The sequence below is a fragment of the Musca autumnalis genome, unplaced genomic scaffold (assembly GCF_047663935.1).
Source record: "Musca autumnalis isolate F117 unplaced genomic scaffold, ASM4766393v1 scaffold_1, whole genome shotgun sequence".
NCBI lineage: Eukaryota > Metazoa > Arthropoda > Insecta > Diptera > Muscidae > Musca > Musca autumnalis.
The window spans coordinates 255,794,351-255,811,775 of NW_027411644.1; the positions used below are offsets into that span (position 1 = coordinate 255,794,351).

General features: G+C 34.6%; 1 protein-coding gene across 4 annotated transcripts in view; it reads right to left on the bottom strand.

Moving 5' to 3' along the window:
- Nucleotides 1-15,733, bottom strand: part of Dop1R1 (Dopamine 1-like receptor 1) — a 422,220-nt gene extending 406,487 nt beyond the window's left edge. For 2 of the 4 annotated variants that reach the window (XM_073960853.1, XM_073960851.1), the window contains exon 1: nucleotides 14,406-15,733. The gene's annotated coding sequence lies outside the window, so the exon portion shown is untranslated. The remainder of the gene's footprint in view (nucleotides 1-14,405) is intronic. The other 2 variants (XM_073960852.1, XM_073960854.1) reach the window with 2 other exon arrangements.
- Between the last annotated feature and the right edge of the window lie 1,692 nt (nucleotides 15,734-17,425).

Below are 17,425 nucleotides of genomic sequence, written 5' to 3' on the forward strand. Positions count from 1 at the left end.
CTCGACGGATACAATCGTGTGCTTCGGATGCTGAAAAGATGGAACATTTTCAAAATAAGTATGAAAAACGTCAACATTTCTTGACGTTTTGTTCAATAAAATGATTTTTCCGCGAACAAGTCTGCCGTTTAAAGGTTTGGAAACATGCTCCTTATTTAGAGGAAGATAATCTGATAATACACTGAGGGAAGTTATGAATATTTCTTTGCACATAATTTTTACAGAATTTGAAATTTTCAAAAACAAAAATATGAAAATATACTGAAATGTTTTGCTAATGAGCAGCATCAACGCCGCAAAAAATAATGGAAATAAAAACCACTTTTGAAAAAGTGTCCGATTTCACTCAATTCCCTAAGAATTGCATTTAAACTTTTACCCAAACACCGATGTATCAAAAAATTTAAATACGAGGTTGAGAAAGTTAGGCATCGATATGTAACGCTGTGTTCAATTACACGAGTATATCTGCTTACAGTTACTTCAAAAAATTGCCCAAATATATACATAAATGAAAATTTGAATATAATTTTGTGCGTAACATTTTTAACGAATCCCTTATATGTAAGGCTTTATCTAATCTTAAACACAAACTTATCAAATACAGGTGTATGAGATTGTGTAAAATCATCACCCTAGTTTAGCCTAAGAGCTGGGGGTAAAAGTATCTGCAGCCAAATACAATGAATATTGTATAGACGTATTATTATCCTTTCAAATTTGAAAGTTAATTATTACGTGCCGGAAAATGTTTTTTGTTGTTAATTCCGTAAAAGTGTTTATGAAATAAAAACCTGCTGCCATTTCACACAGTTTGCACTTGACGTTTACATTATCGCATCTGCAACTTGAAAAGGAATTGTTTAAAACACTCATTGATAAAAGTGCGTATAAATTACATTAATTGATTACATTGGGGTAGCATAAAACACGTTCTTGTCAAAAGCCCTTAGAGATGAGCACCCTTTGTGGGCTATCAAGTTAAAATGTTGCTGTGCTCTTTTTTTTTTTTGAAATTCCCACATTAATTAATTTGTTGTTTGTTCATTAAATCTACACAGCAGAAAAACCCGAACGAACGAAATCCTTTATGTCGATTATATTAGCATGTTAAGTGGAAGGAAGTGTAAAACAAACACAAAAGCGAAGAACATACAATTTTAGGAATTAATTAACGAGACGTTTGCTCCCCACATTTTTGCTATACATTTTTTTGTGGCCATTTTGGGTGAAATGGAGAAGAAAGATAATTATCCCTCGCCAAACATGAGGGCAATGGAAAATTAATTGTCTAAAAAATGGAAATTAATTGATATCCTGCTCCACCTCCTCCAGATGTACACATTAAAGCCATAACCAACAAAAACATACACCCTTCCATGTTTGTTAAGTAGGGAAATATGTTTGCACATTAAGCTTTGATAACTGTATTTAAAATTATGGATATGTTTCAGTTTTGTTATCGTTGAGCCTTTATTGTATATTACAAAATATCAACATTTGTTGACATTTCCCAACTCCCCCAACCTACAACTTTAACGAAGTGGTATATAGAAGTCATTTCCATTTTAATGGTCTCCAATATCCAACTAGTGGAACTCTAAATAAATAACTATAATTAACACTTTATCGTATTGTAGTTTGAGATAAATTCCGTTGTTGTTGTTCCATTGTTAGTTCGGGGGCAAGTAGCGAATTTTTGTTTCCGCCTGTATATGTTTAAACAATAAATGTTGCATGTCTCTCACATTTACACTCAAATGTTATTTTAGTCGTTTATTTGCAAAGAAAATCGAACACACACATACACAATTACATAAATTCACACATTGGCATGAAAATGCGAAAATGTTTGGTTTGTTGTAAAAACAACATGGACACGCGACATTTTTGCCAAGGGGGACAGATGGACGGACACACACACACAAACACTGAGTTAAACTGATGGCTGCTGAACAAACAGAAACACAAACTTACATGGTGTTGACACGCAAATTCATGTCGAATATCGCTTGAACAACGACACCGGAAACGGAATAACGAAATGTTTTTTATTCAACGTAACGCTACGACGTACTTGCTGCCTAGCGGCAGCCTATTGCCTCAATCTTCACTGTTATGTTATTGGATATTCATTTCCATTTGCATGTCACTGCAAATGTTCGTGTCCTGAATGATATAACCTATTATTGTTGTCCTGGTGGCGGCACTGGTGGTGTTCGTTTTCAGATGCAAAAAAGTTTTTTTGTTTTTATGAGAAATATGATTTTTTTATGATTTTTCTTTATCTTAACGCGGAACAGAAATTTTTATTGACTCTTTGGCTTTTTGCCTTTTTTTGATTTTAACTAAAGCAAATCACGCACATCTTTTGCAATTTAATATTTATTAGAAATTGTATGGACACTTTAATGTTGTTCTGGGAATTATTAAAAGAAATGTTTAGGAATTTACTACGAAACATTTACATTCATAGAGACCAATCTACTCTTTAAAGTTAATTATTTAATCAGAACATTGGTGTCGTTTTTATTGAGATAGCTGCTCGCCACAAAATTGCAACAGCTATACCAATAAAAACGCCACCAATGTTCTGATTGAGAAACACTGTCACGGTTGTATGTTTGGGTTTTGCTGTAATAAGCAGACCAACAACAAACTGTTGTTATGTTGCCTTCGTTGTAATTCAACGACACATATCACTGGAGAAGGTTCCTTTTGTTTTGCAAACACTTTCGTTGGGGTTATAAGGGATTGCCAAAGAAAAAGTTTTCATGGAGATTGTTTCTTTGGTCACTCTTATATTTCGGGCCGACAATTTATGTTTGGGTACAAAAAGTTTTCACGGTGCGCCTGAGATAATTTTAAATCGAAGATAACACCTGCTAAGTTTTTGCGAATTCTGAAACTACAATGCTCACAAATGAGAAAAATAAAAAAATCGCATGAGGGATTTTTAAATAAATCGCGGTCAATGGTCACATTTTTGGATTTCTTTAAGCTTTCACGATTTTGCTTGCAAACCGCAAGTCCCATCGAAATGGGAATAAAGAAAATGTTGTACCTATGAAAATCCTCTACAAGATTGACCTTAATGACTTTCTCATAGGTTTAACCATTTTTGAAATATAGAAGTTCAAATCGGGACAATGCACCGACGGCTTTCCCTACTTATAAAATAATATCATGCACGGTGCTCCTTAACTAACTTCAAATGAAAATCGTTTACAACTGAACAGTTTTTGCGGATTCTGAAACTGCAAAGTTCATTAATGAGAAAAATAAAACAAAATTGCAGGAGGGATTTTGAAATAAATCGCGGTCAAAGGCAGGGTTTCGGAGTCGGAGTCGTAGTCGGAGTCTACGAGTCGGAGTCGAGCAATTTTGCTGGAGTCGGAGTCGGAGTCTGAGTCGAAAAAAATAACTCGACTCCGACTCCGGGCAAATTTTTTTCCACGTTATAGAAATATAACATTAAATTTGGAACAAGAACATTTTTTAAAAATCATTATTTATTTTAAGAGAAAGGTATAAGAAAATATATATGCAAATTATATATTATACTAAGTTAAAGGACAATTCACAGGATATTTACTATCCTCTGAGATCGAATTAAGATTGGACCTTTAACTTCTTTCGTCAGATTTCTTACTGGTCTTCTCACAAAGGTCTACTGGTGTTCTAATCTTGTTTTTAATGAGAAATCATCCTTGTCTTCTATTAAAGACATTGTGGTCTCTATGGGAAATCTTACTGAAAACCTGTGACACAAAATGAAAGTTAAGATCTGGGGGAGGACAATTCCTTTGGGAATGAAATTCCCAATTGAGAACCCCAAAGGATCCCATAGGATTCATTATATACTCAATGAGGGCTTTAGATGTAGACGTTCAAATAACGGGATCTGTCCGCCAGGAACAAATATAGTTGATGTGTATCAGAATTTTTTTACACAATTAATTGCATATACGAAATTCAATGAAATACATAATCATAAAGTTTTCATGAGAAAGGATCGGTTAAAACTGATAAAGGACAATGAAAACATGACAATGTCGATATCTTGTCCTAGTGGACCGACCATACATAAAATTTTCCTAGCAACATTTTTGTAGAATATTTTCATGCACGAAATCTCATCGTTTGCTAATTTTTCAGTTCCAAAAAAAAACATCCATCTGCCTACGTGCTGAGCGGTGTAAAATTATCCACTCCATCCACACCAAAGTTCAAAATGTGAGCGCTGAATTTTAGTTTAAGTGGTGATTCCTATTTGTAAATTTCAGAAAAAGTAGAAAGTATAAATAGCATATAGTGCCTCAGAGTGAGCGTTGGATAGGAACAAAAATCTGCCGAAAAGTTACGTAGTTTTTTCGAAAAACAATTATAAAAATGGTTTTTATTGAGCTTTACAACTTGGGGTCTCCTTACAAGGCTAAGCACACTAAAATGTTGGCTTACATCCAGTTTGAAACTTGGTCGTGAATTGCTTATAGTTTTTATTGCATGTAGTCCTTACGATTTGTATTGTCCCATCATTTTCACATATTTTGAAAGCTTAATGATTTTCTCACGCGGAAGAATTTCGCCCAGAATATACTAGTGCAAAAAATGGAAAACCGACAAAAACTTTCCAACTTTGCTATTTTTCAATGTAAGATTCGGCAGAAACAGTAATGCATATGTAAGGAAATTAGCACATTAGCCTACATAGGCCAAATATAGGAAAATATTAAAAATTTGTGCACATTTTATTAATTTTTAGTGGTATAGGAATTCACTCTCGGAGTCGACCCGGAGTCGGAGTCGGAGTCGTGAAAAAAACTCGCCTGGAGTCGGAGTCGGAGTCGAGCCAAAAATACCTCGACTCCGAAACCCTGGTCAAAGGTCATATTTATAGAGTTTTTTAGGTTTTTAGGACTTTGCTTCGAAATCATAAGCCGTATCGAAATGGGACTAAAGAAAAGGTTTTAGCTAGTTTTCGCTGCTACAACATTTTCTTTAGTCTCATTTCTATAGAACTTGCAGTTTCCAAGTAAAATCCTGAAAACCCACCAAAGTCAAAAAATGTGGCCTTTGACCGCGATTTATTTTAAAATCCCTCCGGCGAAGTTTTTTTATTTTCAGAATCCGCAAAAAACTTACCAGGTGTAAACTCCGCTTGTTTGAAGGTAGTATATCGGCCTTTTTGTAGAAAATTAACTTATGTTGAAACGAAGGTATGGGGTATTGTAACTCGCGAATTGTTGTAATATACCATAACTTTTGAACGCATTGAGGTAAAATAAACTGTTTTAGCACGATTTACCAATGGATTTCTTAAAATTATAATTTGAGCGGAAGCTGTGGTCATATTAATGTAAAAAAGGAGGAAAAATCGTTGAAGGAAACGAGTTTTTTTAAGTCAATTTTAAATTAGTGGCTTTACAATACAATGTAGAGTATAATGTTCAAAGAAGAAGTTAAAGAAAACACTTCAGAGATGAAGTTTCTAATGTATGATTTTTTAATGTAACCAATGCATCAATCTGAAACGGATGCTGACATTTTGAAGACTGAAAAATTGGGTTTTTTGAATTTTTGCTCTAATCGGGACGCGCAACTGTACTCGTTTAAAAATTGATAATGAGATTGTAGTACTCGCGATTAGACATGTTTTGATGTATAACTCGGGCGTGTAGCCTTCAAAGGTTCACAACAATCTCAGCTTAAAGTCGAAATTTTTGTGCGTAAATTTTTCTAAAAAAACAGTTCTTTGGATTCAAAATTTACAAATGCCATTCGATTTCAGTGGAAACCCGCGTGAATTTAGTTTTTTTACGTTCTGAATCTAACAAGTCTTTGCGCGTCTAAATCCATCCACTAGATCAGCGGATATGATACCCCTCAAATTTCGAAAATCTGCAAAAAATGTTTTTGAAAATATCGCGTATTTAGACGGGGTTTAGATGTGTTATTACTACTTAGATAAATAGAGCGAAACGCATATTTAAAATATGCGAAAACAGATATTGAAAAACGTTCGCGAATCCGGAGATATAATAGATTTTTTCTAAAAACTGAGTGCGATGCTACATCCACGGTTCTTGATGGATCGCATTGAAATGACATAGGATGATGTATGTTTTAATGGTGATCATTGAAATCGGATGCGCATAAAATGCAAATGTACTTCGTGGAAATTATGGGCATTTTACTGTTTTTTGCACCCTAACATGCAACTGATGCTACATCGTGGTCGCCAAATGGAATTTCACAAAGTGTATATCAAATAAGAGGGATTGATTCGCTGTTTTGGAAAATCGGATGCGCATCTTGTGATTTCCACTATTACGCGGTTTATATGCGTTTCAAATGTTGTAATATTCAATATAACATTATTTTAATGTTATGCCACAATTGGAATTCCTTGTGATTTAATATAATGTTCTAAAAATATTCGCCAATAGGAAAACTATAAGCGAAAAATTTGTTGCAACGGAATATTTTCATTATTGCGTAGAATTTGGACGAAAATGACGAAGAACACAAATATTTTTTCTTCAACCATTCCTATAAAACCATAAAACAAGTAAAAAGTCGTTAAGTTCGGCCTTAATTAAAATGGAATAATTAGGGTCCTTTCACAAATTTAGGTGTAACAACTTTTCGACAATGGATAGACTCCTACTGCCTCCCACTATTGCTTAAATTACACTGTGAACACAAATGTTGGGGCAGAGATAATTCCTTTTGGAGATGAATGCCCGCCGTGAGTCGAACTTCCGCGTTATGGCGTGATGAAGTTTTTGCAAGAGACCCTGTAAGCCATCATGCATAAGCATTATATCTTTGTTTGTTGCTTTTGTAGAGCACTTAAGCAACAGTTAACAAAGATATAACGCTAATTCCTGATGGCCCACAGGGTCTCTAACAAAAATGTCATCACGCCATAACGCGGAAGTTCGACTCACGGCGCATATGTCCTTCGGGGTTCATAATATACCCACCAAGGCCTTTCTTCCCCAAGAGGAATTTTCCGTTCCCCAGACTTTCACCTCCATTTTGTTGCACAGTGTTATCTAATCTAATCTAAAAAAATGTGTTCGGCTAGTTGAAAGGTACCACCTACGGGGCTATATCAAAGAGTCAACCGATCTTTAAATTTTTTTGGCGGAAAAGTTTTATAGCTGCAGGGAACTTCAAAAGTCAAATTGAGGGTAGTTTCATCAAAACAATGTAGACCCTCAAAAAAGGACCCATGTTGACGAATTATAGTGAAGAAATTTCGTGACCACTGAAAATTCCCGAAAATCGGAAGGTACCAAAACATGGACCTATATTGACGATTATTTTTGAATAGACAAAATTGTAGATAAAATTCTCAAAATACCGATCATTAAAGCTAAAATTCTCAAAATACCGAAAATCGGGAGATGCCGTTATATGGGGGCTATACCAAAACATGGACCTATGTTGACGATGTTTGGTGGAGATGTTTCATGACCACTGAGAACCTCAAATGGCAAATTACAGTTAGTTCGATTAAAAGTTGTAGCTAAAATTCTCAAAATACCGAAAATCGGGAGGTACGGTTATAAGGGGGCCATACCAAAACATGGACCTATGTTGACGATGTTTGGTGTAGATGTTTCATGACCACTGAGAACTTCAAATATCAAATTACAGCTATTTCGGTTAAAAACTGTAGCTAAAATTCTCAAAATACCGAAAATCGGGAAGTATTGCTATATGGGGGCTATAGCAAAACATGGACCTATGTTGACGATGTTTGGTGTAGATGTTTTATGACCACTGAGAACCTCAAATGGCAAATTACAGCTAGTTCGATTAAAAATTGTAGCTAAAATTCTCAAAATACCGAAAATTGGGAGGTACGGTTATAAGATGGCCATACCAAAACATGGACCTATGTTGACGATGTTTGGTGGAGATGTTTCATGACCACTGAGAACCTAAAATGTCAAATTGCGGATAGTTCGGTTACAAATTGTGGCTATAATTCTCACAATACCGAAAATCGGGAGGTACCGTTATATGGGGGCTATACCAAAACATGGACCTATGTTAACGATGTTTGGTGGAGATATTTCATGACCACTGAGAACCTCAAATGGCAAATTACAGCTAGTTCGGTTAAAAATTGTAGCTAAAATTCTCAAAATACCTAAAATCGGGAGGTACCGATATATGGGGGCTATACCAAAACATGGACCTATGTTGACGATGTTTGCTGGAGATGTTTCATGACCACTGAGAACCTCAAATGTTAAATTGCAGGTAGTTCGGTTAAAAATTGTGGCTAAAATTCTGAAAATACCGAAAATCGGGAGGTACCGTTATATGGGGACTATACCAAAACATGGATCTATGCCCATATCCTTTGGGATATAAGTTTGCTGATCACTAGGAACCCTAAGTGCCATAGCTAATTCGGTCTGCAAATGTGGCGAATAACGTCAAAATACCTCAAATCCGGAGGTACCGTTATATGGGGGCTATACCAAAGAGTGGACCGATATAGCCCATCTTCGAACTTGACCTGCCTATGGAAAAAATACCCTCGGGTGCAAAATTTCAGCACTCTATCTCAATTGTTGCGGACGCTAGAGTGATTACAACAGACGGACAGACGGACGGACAGACGGACGGACAGACGGACATGGCTAGATCGTCTTAGAATTTTATCCTGATCAAGAATATATATACTTTATAGGGTCGCAAATGATTAGTTCGATGTGTTACATACGGAATGACAAACTTAATATACCCTCCATACTATGGTGGAGGGTATAAAAAAACAAATAAAAAAGTATCAGTCGGCTTTGCCGACAGAGATATACCCTCAGCCTGTGCAAATTGAAACACTTTTTTCACCAAAAACTTATGTATTTAGGGGGTTTCAAAATTTTGGTCTCGTATGAACCGACAAAAATGTTGATTAGGATTAAAGTTCAAAAATTTTGCTGAAAAGGTACTTAAAGGAATGGACTGACATAGACCATGGGGGTGCCATAGGGGGTTTTTAACCCTTCGGGCTCATTTCTCAAGAAGTATAGACTTGCCCCAGAAACAACTTTTACCATCGTAATTGAGGCAGCGAATGTAAGTTGCTTCAACAAAAATCAAAGTGATTCAATAGCAGGTCTTAAAGCGAACTTATATAAAATTTTGTGTGGGGGGTACGGGATGGAGTGGACAAATATAGTCCATATTCGAACCTGATGTATATCTGGTAGATATTATGAGAATGTGTAAAGTATGGACCAAATCGGTCACTCCCATCAAGAGTTATCGTGCCCACAATTTTTCCGAATATTTTTGAACTTTTGTGGGGTAGGTACCTGAAGGAGTGGACCGATATGGCTTATCTACGAACTTACCCCCAGTTTTTGTAAAAATTGTTATTCTTCTCACACGAATTGTCAAATTTTGTAGATCGATTTACTCGCTTTAGCGCAAATGTAGAGCGCTGATTTTTAAATGAGGAATCCTTAATGATATATGGAACGGGTATACGAAAAATTAGATGTGTATGTCATCTGGGGGCTGAGCTATGAATGCCTAAATTATTACGAATATAGACGAACGAACAAAAATAAGTTACAAAAACTGGGGGTTAAACTAAGTTTGGAAACAATATTACGAAGGCCAAATTTTGGCCGGAACCGGCATTTCCGTTCGAGAATTATCTTGCGCTTCCACCCATAAACATGGTGTCATAGGGTTTGGTTTTCAACTTTCAGGCTATTTTTTCAGGAAGTATGGACTTGCCCCTGAGGAAACTTTTACCTTCGTATAGGGGACAGTGAATACAAGATGGTACAACAAAAACCAAGGCGATTCGAGAGCAGGTCCTAAACTGAACTTCTCTGAAATTTTGTGTGGGAGGTACCCGAAGGAGTGGACCGATTGAGTCCATATTGGAACCTAATCTAAGTTTGGTAGAAATTTCGCAATGTGCAAAGTATGGACCAATTCGGTTATTCCCTACAAGAGTTATCGTGCGCACAAGTTTTGCGACAATTTTTGAACATTTGTGGGGGAGCTACCTGAAGGAGTGGACCTATATGGCCCATCTTCGAACTTAAATCGAATCTGGACAAAATATTTCGATACCCAAAATTTGAACCGAATCGATTGATCCGTTCGAGAGTTATCGTGCGCACCAGCCAGACAGACCGACAGACAGACAGACGGACGGACATTGCTAGATCTACTCAAAATTGTCTGAAACGGATATCGTACAAACATACTTGGGGTCTAAAACCATTATTTCGACGAGGCACATTTTTGGTCGTATCAAAGTGTAAATACCCTCTTTAGCCTAAAGGCTGAGGGTATAATAATAAAATTAGAATAACATGATTTTTATTTTTTTCGTCATATTTTCTTTGTATTTTTGCAAATAACATGAATACTATAGCTCCAAACTGTTTTTAAAGGAGAAGTTTTGTGATCACTAGGAACATCAACTGTCAAATTACAGGTAGTTCGGTCAAAAATTTTATCTAAAATCCCCACAATAGCTAAAATCGGGAGATACCGTTGCTATTATGACGGTTTTTAGTGGAGATATTTTTTGACCACTGGGAACCCCAAACGTGAAATTACAGCTAGTTTGGTCAAAAAATTAGCTAAAATCTAAAAAAAACGAAATTCGGGAGGTACCGTTTTATGGGGGCTGTAACCAAAAGTGGTCCCATATAGCCCATCTTCGAACTTGACCTGCCTTTGGAAAAAAGACACTCGGGTGCAAAAATATAGCGTTCTGGCTCAATTATAGATACCGCTAAAGTAATTACAACAGACGGACAGACGGACATGGCTAGATCGTCTTGGAATTTTATCCTGATCAAAAATATATATACTTTATATGGTCGCAAATGGTTAGTTCGATGTGTTACAAACAGAAAAACAAACTTAATATACCCTCCATACCATGGTGGAGGGTATAAAAACAAAGGTAATTATTTAATACTATTTTATAATTGCATAGATATCTTTTATGACAACTCAAATTTCAATGGTGAAGAACTACATGATGCGAACGATTGCGGACCATAGTTACTTTTGATGTTTTAATCTCGAATATCAGATTCAAACAAAATACGCTACGCATAGTTGCGCCAATCTGAAATAATCACATTTTTCTCAACTGAAAACATTAAAATCTTTAAATTTGTTTCTGCAGCAAAATTGGAATAATTTATGTAAAACAATTTTAAAAAATTAAAAAATATATATTTTGGCAGCGTTTGCCAACACTAATTTTTTATCTTTCTTATAGCCGGGACTTTTATTAATCAGACCAAATCAAAATGTTTGCGCCATTCGAAAAAATCACGTTTTTTCTGAAGAAAAATTGAAATGAAATAATTTATGTAAAACAATTAAAAAAAAATATTTTGGCAACGTTTCCCAAAACTAATTTTTAAACTTTCTTATAGGCGGGATTCTCACTTATCAGACCAAATCAAAACTTTTGATAAATGTTTCGCCATTCGCCATACGCAAATCTCGTGTTTAAAAAAAAATAAAAAAATGGCAACGATTGCCTACACTCATTTTTGATCTTCCTTATAGGCCTGACATTTATTTATCAGACCAAATCAAATTTTTGAGCCATTTCGAAAAATCGCTGTTTTACCTCAAATAAAATTAGAATAAATTATGAAAAATAATTAAAATTGGCAACGTTTGCCAACACTACATTTTGTTCTGCGTTATAACCTGAACTGCTATATACCAGACTAAACCAAAATTATTGATATATGTTTGCGCCATTCCGAAAAATTACGGTTTTTTCCTCATATAAAATTGGAATAATTTAAGTAGAAAAAAATCGAATGGATATAGATAGGACTATATAAATCTGAACCGATTTGAACCAAAAATGGCACACTGTATTCTAGGCTAGTTCTGAATGCTTGTATCAATTTGCAGCTTGATTGGAACTATATTGGTGCATTATTTACCTTATATCAGATGCTAAGGAGTTTTAATCAATGCTTAGGAGTTTTAATCAAGTTTTAACATACATTTCTCCTCTGTGCGCCGTCATTACTAGGAACGTAAGGTTTTATTTGCCTTGTATTATAATGGACAATCCGACCTGTATGGCTATATTTTATTAACCCAGATAAAGCCACTGGTCGTTAAAACGCCACAACAACTCTCAACAAACAGAGGGGATTGAACATTCATTCTTAGTTCCTATCTACACACAAATACAAATTTGCCGAATAGAGGTATCCAAAATCCCAAACGGTTTCCAAGATATGAACCTTAGGGAACGAGCATGTAAGTTTGGTCAATCATTTTTTGAAAGACATAGCATAACAGGTTTGTTAAACCATTGAGGTTTGAACGATGCGCTTCAATATTTTGACATGTTCCAAAATTGCAGAAAAAATTATAAAATTGGTAATTTACTCTTGAATAACACTGGCACACACTTTTATCTTAAAAGTAAAAGGGTAAAATAGACGAATGTCCTCTTTAAAATAGTAGATTATGTTAACGGTAAAACTAAAATCTTGTATTATCAGAGAATCTTGTTTTTTTTTTTTTGTAATTTATATTAAAAATGTATACAGAGGCCCAGAAACCAAAATTATTTTTTAGCACAAATTAATACCAAATTCGAAAAAAAAAATTTTAAAGACATTATCATCATTATAATATAACTCATATAATGGACAACACTTTCAAAGGTAGAACGTGTTATTTTTTATTTCTCGCAAAGTGCAAAAATATACACGGTGCTCTTGAAGCAACTTTAAATGGGTGGTGCTTACACCTGGAAAGTTTCTGCGGATTCTGAAACTACAATGTTAATAAATGAGAAAAATAAAGAAAAACTAAAAAAAAATCGACGGAGCGCTTTTTAAATAAATCGCGATTAAGTTCACTTTTTTAGGGGGTTTCAGGTTTTCAAGATTTTGCTTGAAAACCGCAAGTCCTATCGAAATGGGAGCAAGGAAAATGTTGTTGCTACGAAAATTCTCTAAATGATTGCCCTTTATGATAATTTCGTAGGTTTTACCGTTATTGAGATATAGAAGTTTAACTTGGGTCAATGCATTGATTTTTGATTTGATTTTGATTTTGATTTTATTTCCCATATTCAATTCAGTTTACATAGTTTGTAATTTCTTACATGCTAGTTTTAGATACAAATACTCTAACACATAAAGTTTTTCTAGAGATTTTACATTTACTTTTTATAAATAGGCAAGGCCAGCCAACCTTTATGGATGTTTTAGATATATTTTAAAGTCTTTTGTATTTAATAGCATTGGAAGGGTCAATGCATTGACTGTATGGCCTCCTTATAAAGCAATGTCATGACTGTAATTTCACAACTTAAACTTATATATCTCGAAAATGGTGCACCCTAGGCAAAAATTACGAAAGCCAATCTTGTAGAGAATTTTCACAGCTAAAAGATTCTCTAACTCTAACCCCATTTCGATAAGACTTACCGTTGGCAAGCAAATCGTGAAAACCTAACAGAAAAACTTAAAATGTGACCTGAACATCTATATATCTCAAAAATGGTAAAACCTAGGAACAAATCATAATCGTCAATTCTAGAAAATTTTCGCAACTACACAATTTTCTTTAGCCCCATTTCGATAGGACTTGTGGTTTCCAAGCAAAATCGCGAAAATCTAAAATAAACCTAAAAACGTGAATTTTGAACGCAATTTATTTAAAATTCTCTCTAGAGATTTCATTGTTTTTCTCACCTACGAATATTGCTCTTTCAAAATCCGCAAAACCTTCCCAGGTGTAAGCAGTTTTCACTTAAAGTTAGTTAAGGCATACCATGTATGACATTGTTTTATAAGGAGGCGATACAGTTCATTCATTGTCCCAATTTGAATATCAATAACAGTAAACCCTACGAAATTGCCATAAATATCAATCTTGTAGAGAATTTTCACAACTACAACATTTTCTTTAGGACTTGCGGTTTCCAAGCAAAATCGTGAAAACCTAAAAAACCCTAAAAATGTGAACATGAATCGCAATTTATTTAAAAAGCGCTCCGGCGATTTTTTTAGTTTTTTGATATTTCTTATTTCTTAACATTGTAGTTTTAGAATCCACAAAAACATCCCAAGTGTAAGCACCTTCATTTAAAGTTGAGAAAAAATATCCTTTTAAAAATGTTCTATGTTTTTTGTCTAATGCAAAAATTTAGACAAATCAACTTTCTTTTGCGATGGGTAGTTTTGAGTAGTAAAAATCATATTCAGAAAATTTATCGGATACTTCAAATTAACCAGAACTACATGGTCTACTTTTTCAATTTTCTTACATTTGTTATTTGACATTTGATTTTGAATTATTCTTTTTTAAATATTATCAAAATAATAAAATACAATTTTACTCACAATTAAAATTCTGTATTAAGTGTAAAAATCCACATTTGATGTATTTACATATGTCACGTGCTATATTTGAGTATTTCCAATATTTCTTGTTAATGAAGTATTTTTTTAATTTTTGTTTAGGACACTTAACACAAATAAAGGAAATTACAGTTTGATAGTCACTACTGATATCACACTAAACTTAAAGATTAACACTCATATTACGAATATATTATGTCACATTATTTATTTTATATTTTTTTCTAATTCAAAACATGGAGAAATATTTATTTTACTTAATTTTGGATTCTCTAAATATTTACAATTTTTTAGGATTTTTTATTATTAAGTGGCATTATTTTTTATTGTGAACAGTAAGATACTTATATATGGAAGTATTTGTCATTGCACATTATCACCATCATTAGATAATCTCGAATGGGCAATTCATAAATCTCAACACCGACGGTACACTATTTGTCACATGAGCTAGTCACACAAAGCGCGCCAAGAACCAGACACTTCATTAAATAAAAATTAAATGGATTTTAATAGAATTTTTATAATTTCTGTCAAGTCGTAATTTCTTCTTTAGCCCATTTTTTTGGTTTATTTAATTTATTTTCAAAAATTTAATACAATTAAACCGTTTTAAATATTTTTTAAAAATTTCTCAGCTATTACTGGCGTTCGTCCACAGTATTCGAACCCGTACGAGATGAAAGCTTAATGTTGACTAAACATACAGCAGCTTGCTTCAAATTCTACCTTACATTTACAACATAGAATAGGACACACACAAAACAAAACCCTGGCACACAAACATACTATGTACGGATGTACACAAGTCGTTCTTCACACAGTAACACACATTTTCAGAAGGAGAAAATACTCTGCTGTTTTGCCTCCTCCATAATAAACGGCAAGTTCAAGCAACGTTAAACACAACGAGTAAGTAAAACAAACGCAAAACCAAAATAAAAAAACACACACACATTCGTATGGTGGTACGCTCTGAGCTGTCGCTCCTAAAAGTAAAATACTTTCTATGGCCACCCACCACCCACTGCCACACAAATACTCACAGCTCCAACAACGGACCCTTGCACAACGAAAAATAAAAGCTGTTGCTCCCTTCGTCGTATTGTTGATGTTGTTGGTTTTCGGAATGTACATAAATCTTAGTACTACTACCATACTATGTATGAACGAAGTCGGCAACAATGCTACACACACGAAAAAAAAACACCGACACAATTTATTTCACATTGAACGCCATAATGTATGCAACAATTTTTGTTGTTATACTCTCGTTTCGATGACAGTGGCTTTGTTACTGCCACCCAACCGATACCTTGAACAGTAAAAATACCAATACTCAGTGGCCTATCTCTCTCTCGTTTTCGTTGGATAGGCGAAATAACGGCGCAGCGCATATCCGATGAGTGCAGACGAGAGATTGTGAGTACAATTTGAAAGCTTTCAAAATCTCAGCATAGAAAACACACACCTGTTGTTCTTACCGGTTGCTTACAGCAAATAAATCAAATTTTACTCTCCCATTTACTCGCTGTAATAAATTTTGCACATTCACACACACATCCATAAAAGACTCCGGAAAAATGTAGTTCAGTGTCTCAGTAAATCAGTGTGTCTTTGGTCACATTTTGATGATAACAGAATAGAAGCAATCAAACCGTAATTGTGACACTCTGTTTTTTGCAGCTTCTAAAGCAGCCATGCACGCGCCTTTACGAAAAAGTTAACTACAACTCTCTTTCCCATACAAAAAAACAAAATAGCATTCTCTTCTTGTGCATCATTGTTCTAAAGAGACTCGGTTAAATTTTTGGCGCTTTTTTCTTCTTCATTCTATTGTTGTCTGTAGTTATGTTCTTTGCGCTATATTATTCGACAATAGAGTTAACTCTTAATATGTTCGTTATTTATTGTCAAGCCATAATGAACCATTCTTTTTTTTCAGACATACGCCACTGCAATGCCAGACATCAATACCCATATCTACTCAATTTATTTTCTTATGGAAGCAGGTGTACCTACAATATTATGATGACAAAGGGATCAAAACCGCTGTACGCTGTTACTCTCGGTCGAAACTGGAGCAAACCCAGCACCCAAATGGTCGGTCAACGTTCACATTTTTACGGTTTTTTAGGTTTTCACGATTTCGCTTTGAAACTGCAAGTCCTATCGAAATGGGGCTCAAGAAAATATTGTGAAAATTCTCTAGAGGATTGCCTTATATGATATTTTCAAAGGTTTAACCATTTTTGAGATATCCCCAAATCTTTCATTTAAAGTTGGTTCAAGAGCACCGTGTGCCTAAATCAAAATTTTGTATTCCTATTTTAGATAATTTGTTTCTAATTAGTATGAGAAAATAATGGAGAAAAATTCATTGTTGTGAGTTATTATGGGCTTTTTTTTGTTTCTAAATTTAATCGGCGAGTTATTTTCAAATCTGGTCGCGGTTTTTCTCCATCAGCTCTTGTTTTAGAGATATAGCTCAAAATCGTTTTTTACTAGTTTTACCAAGAATTTCCTTATTTTCGGATACAAACAAATAATTCTTTGTGGGTTTTTCGACACTAATATATAAAGGAGATTTTGTACGCTCGATACAAAACAATTCTGATGGTGAATATAATTTAAAACAAGTAAGAACGGTGTTAAGTTCGGCCGGGCCGAATTTGTTATACCCTCCATCACAAGTCGTATTGAAGTAAAATGGAATAATTAGTTTCCTTTCGTGTATGAAGAAGACTTAACACTAAATTTCAGCAATTACGGTAAAACAATGTGAGACACCATTCTATGGGGGCTATTTCAAAACGTCGATCTATACCGACAAATTTCTGACGGAAAGAAGACTAAATACCAAATTTCCTATATTTCGGTACGAGAATGTGGCTAAAACTTAAAAAAATACCGAAAATCAAGATGTACGCTTCTATAGGGATATAGGAAAACGTGGACCTATACTGATAATACTTTTCTGGAATATTTTATAACTCTTGGAA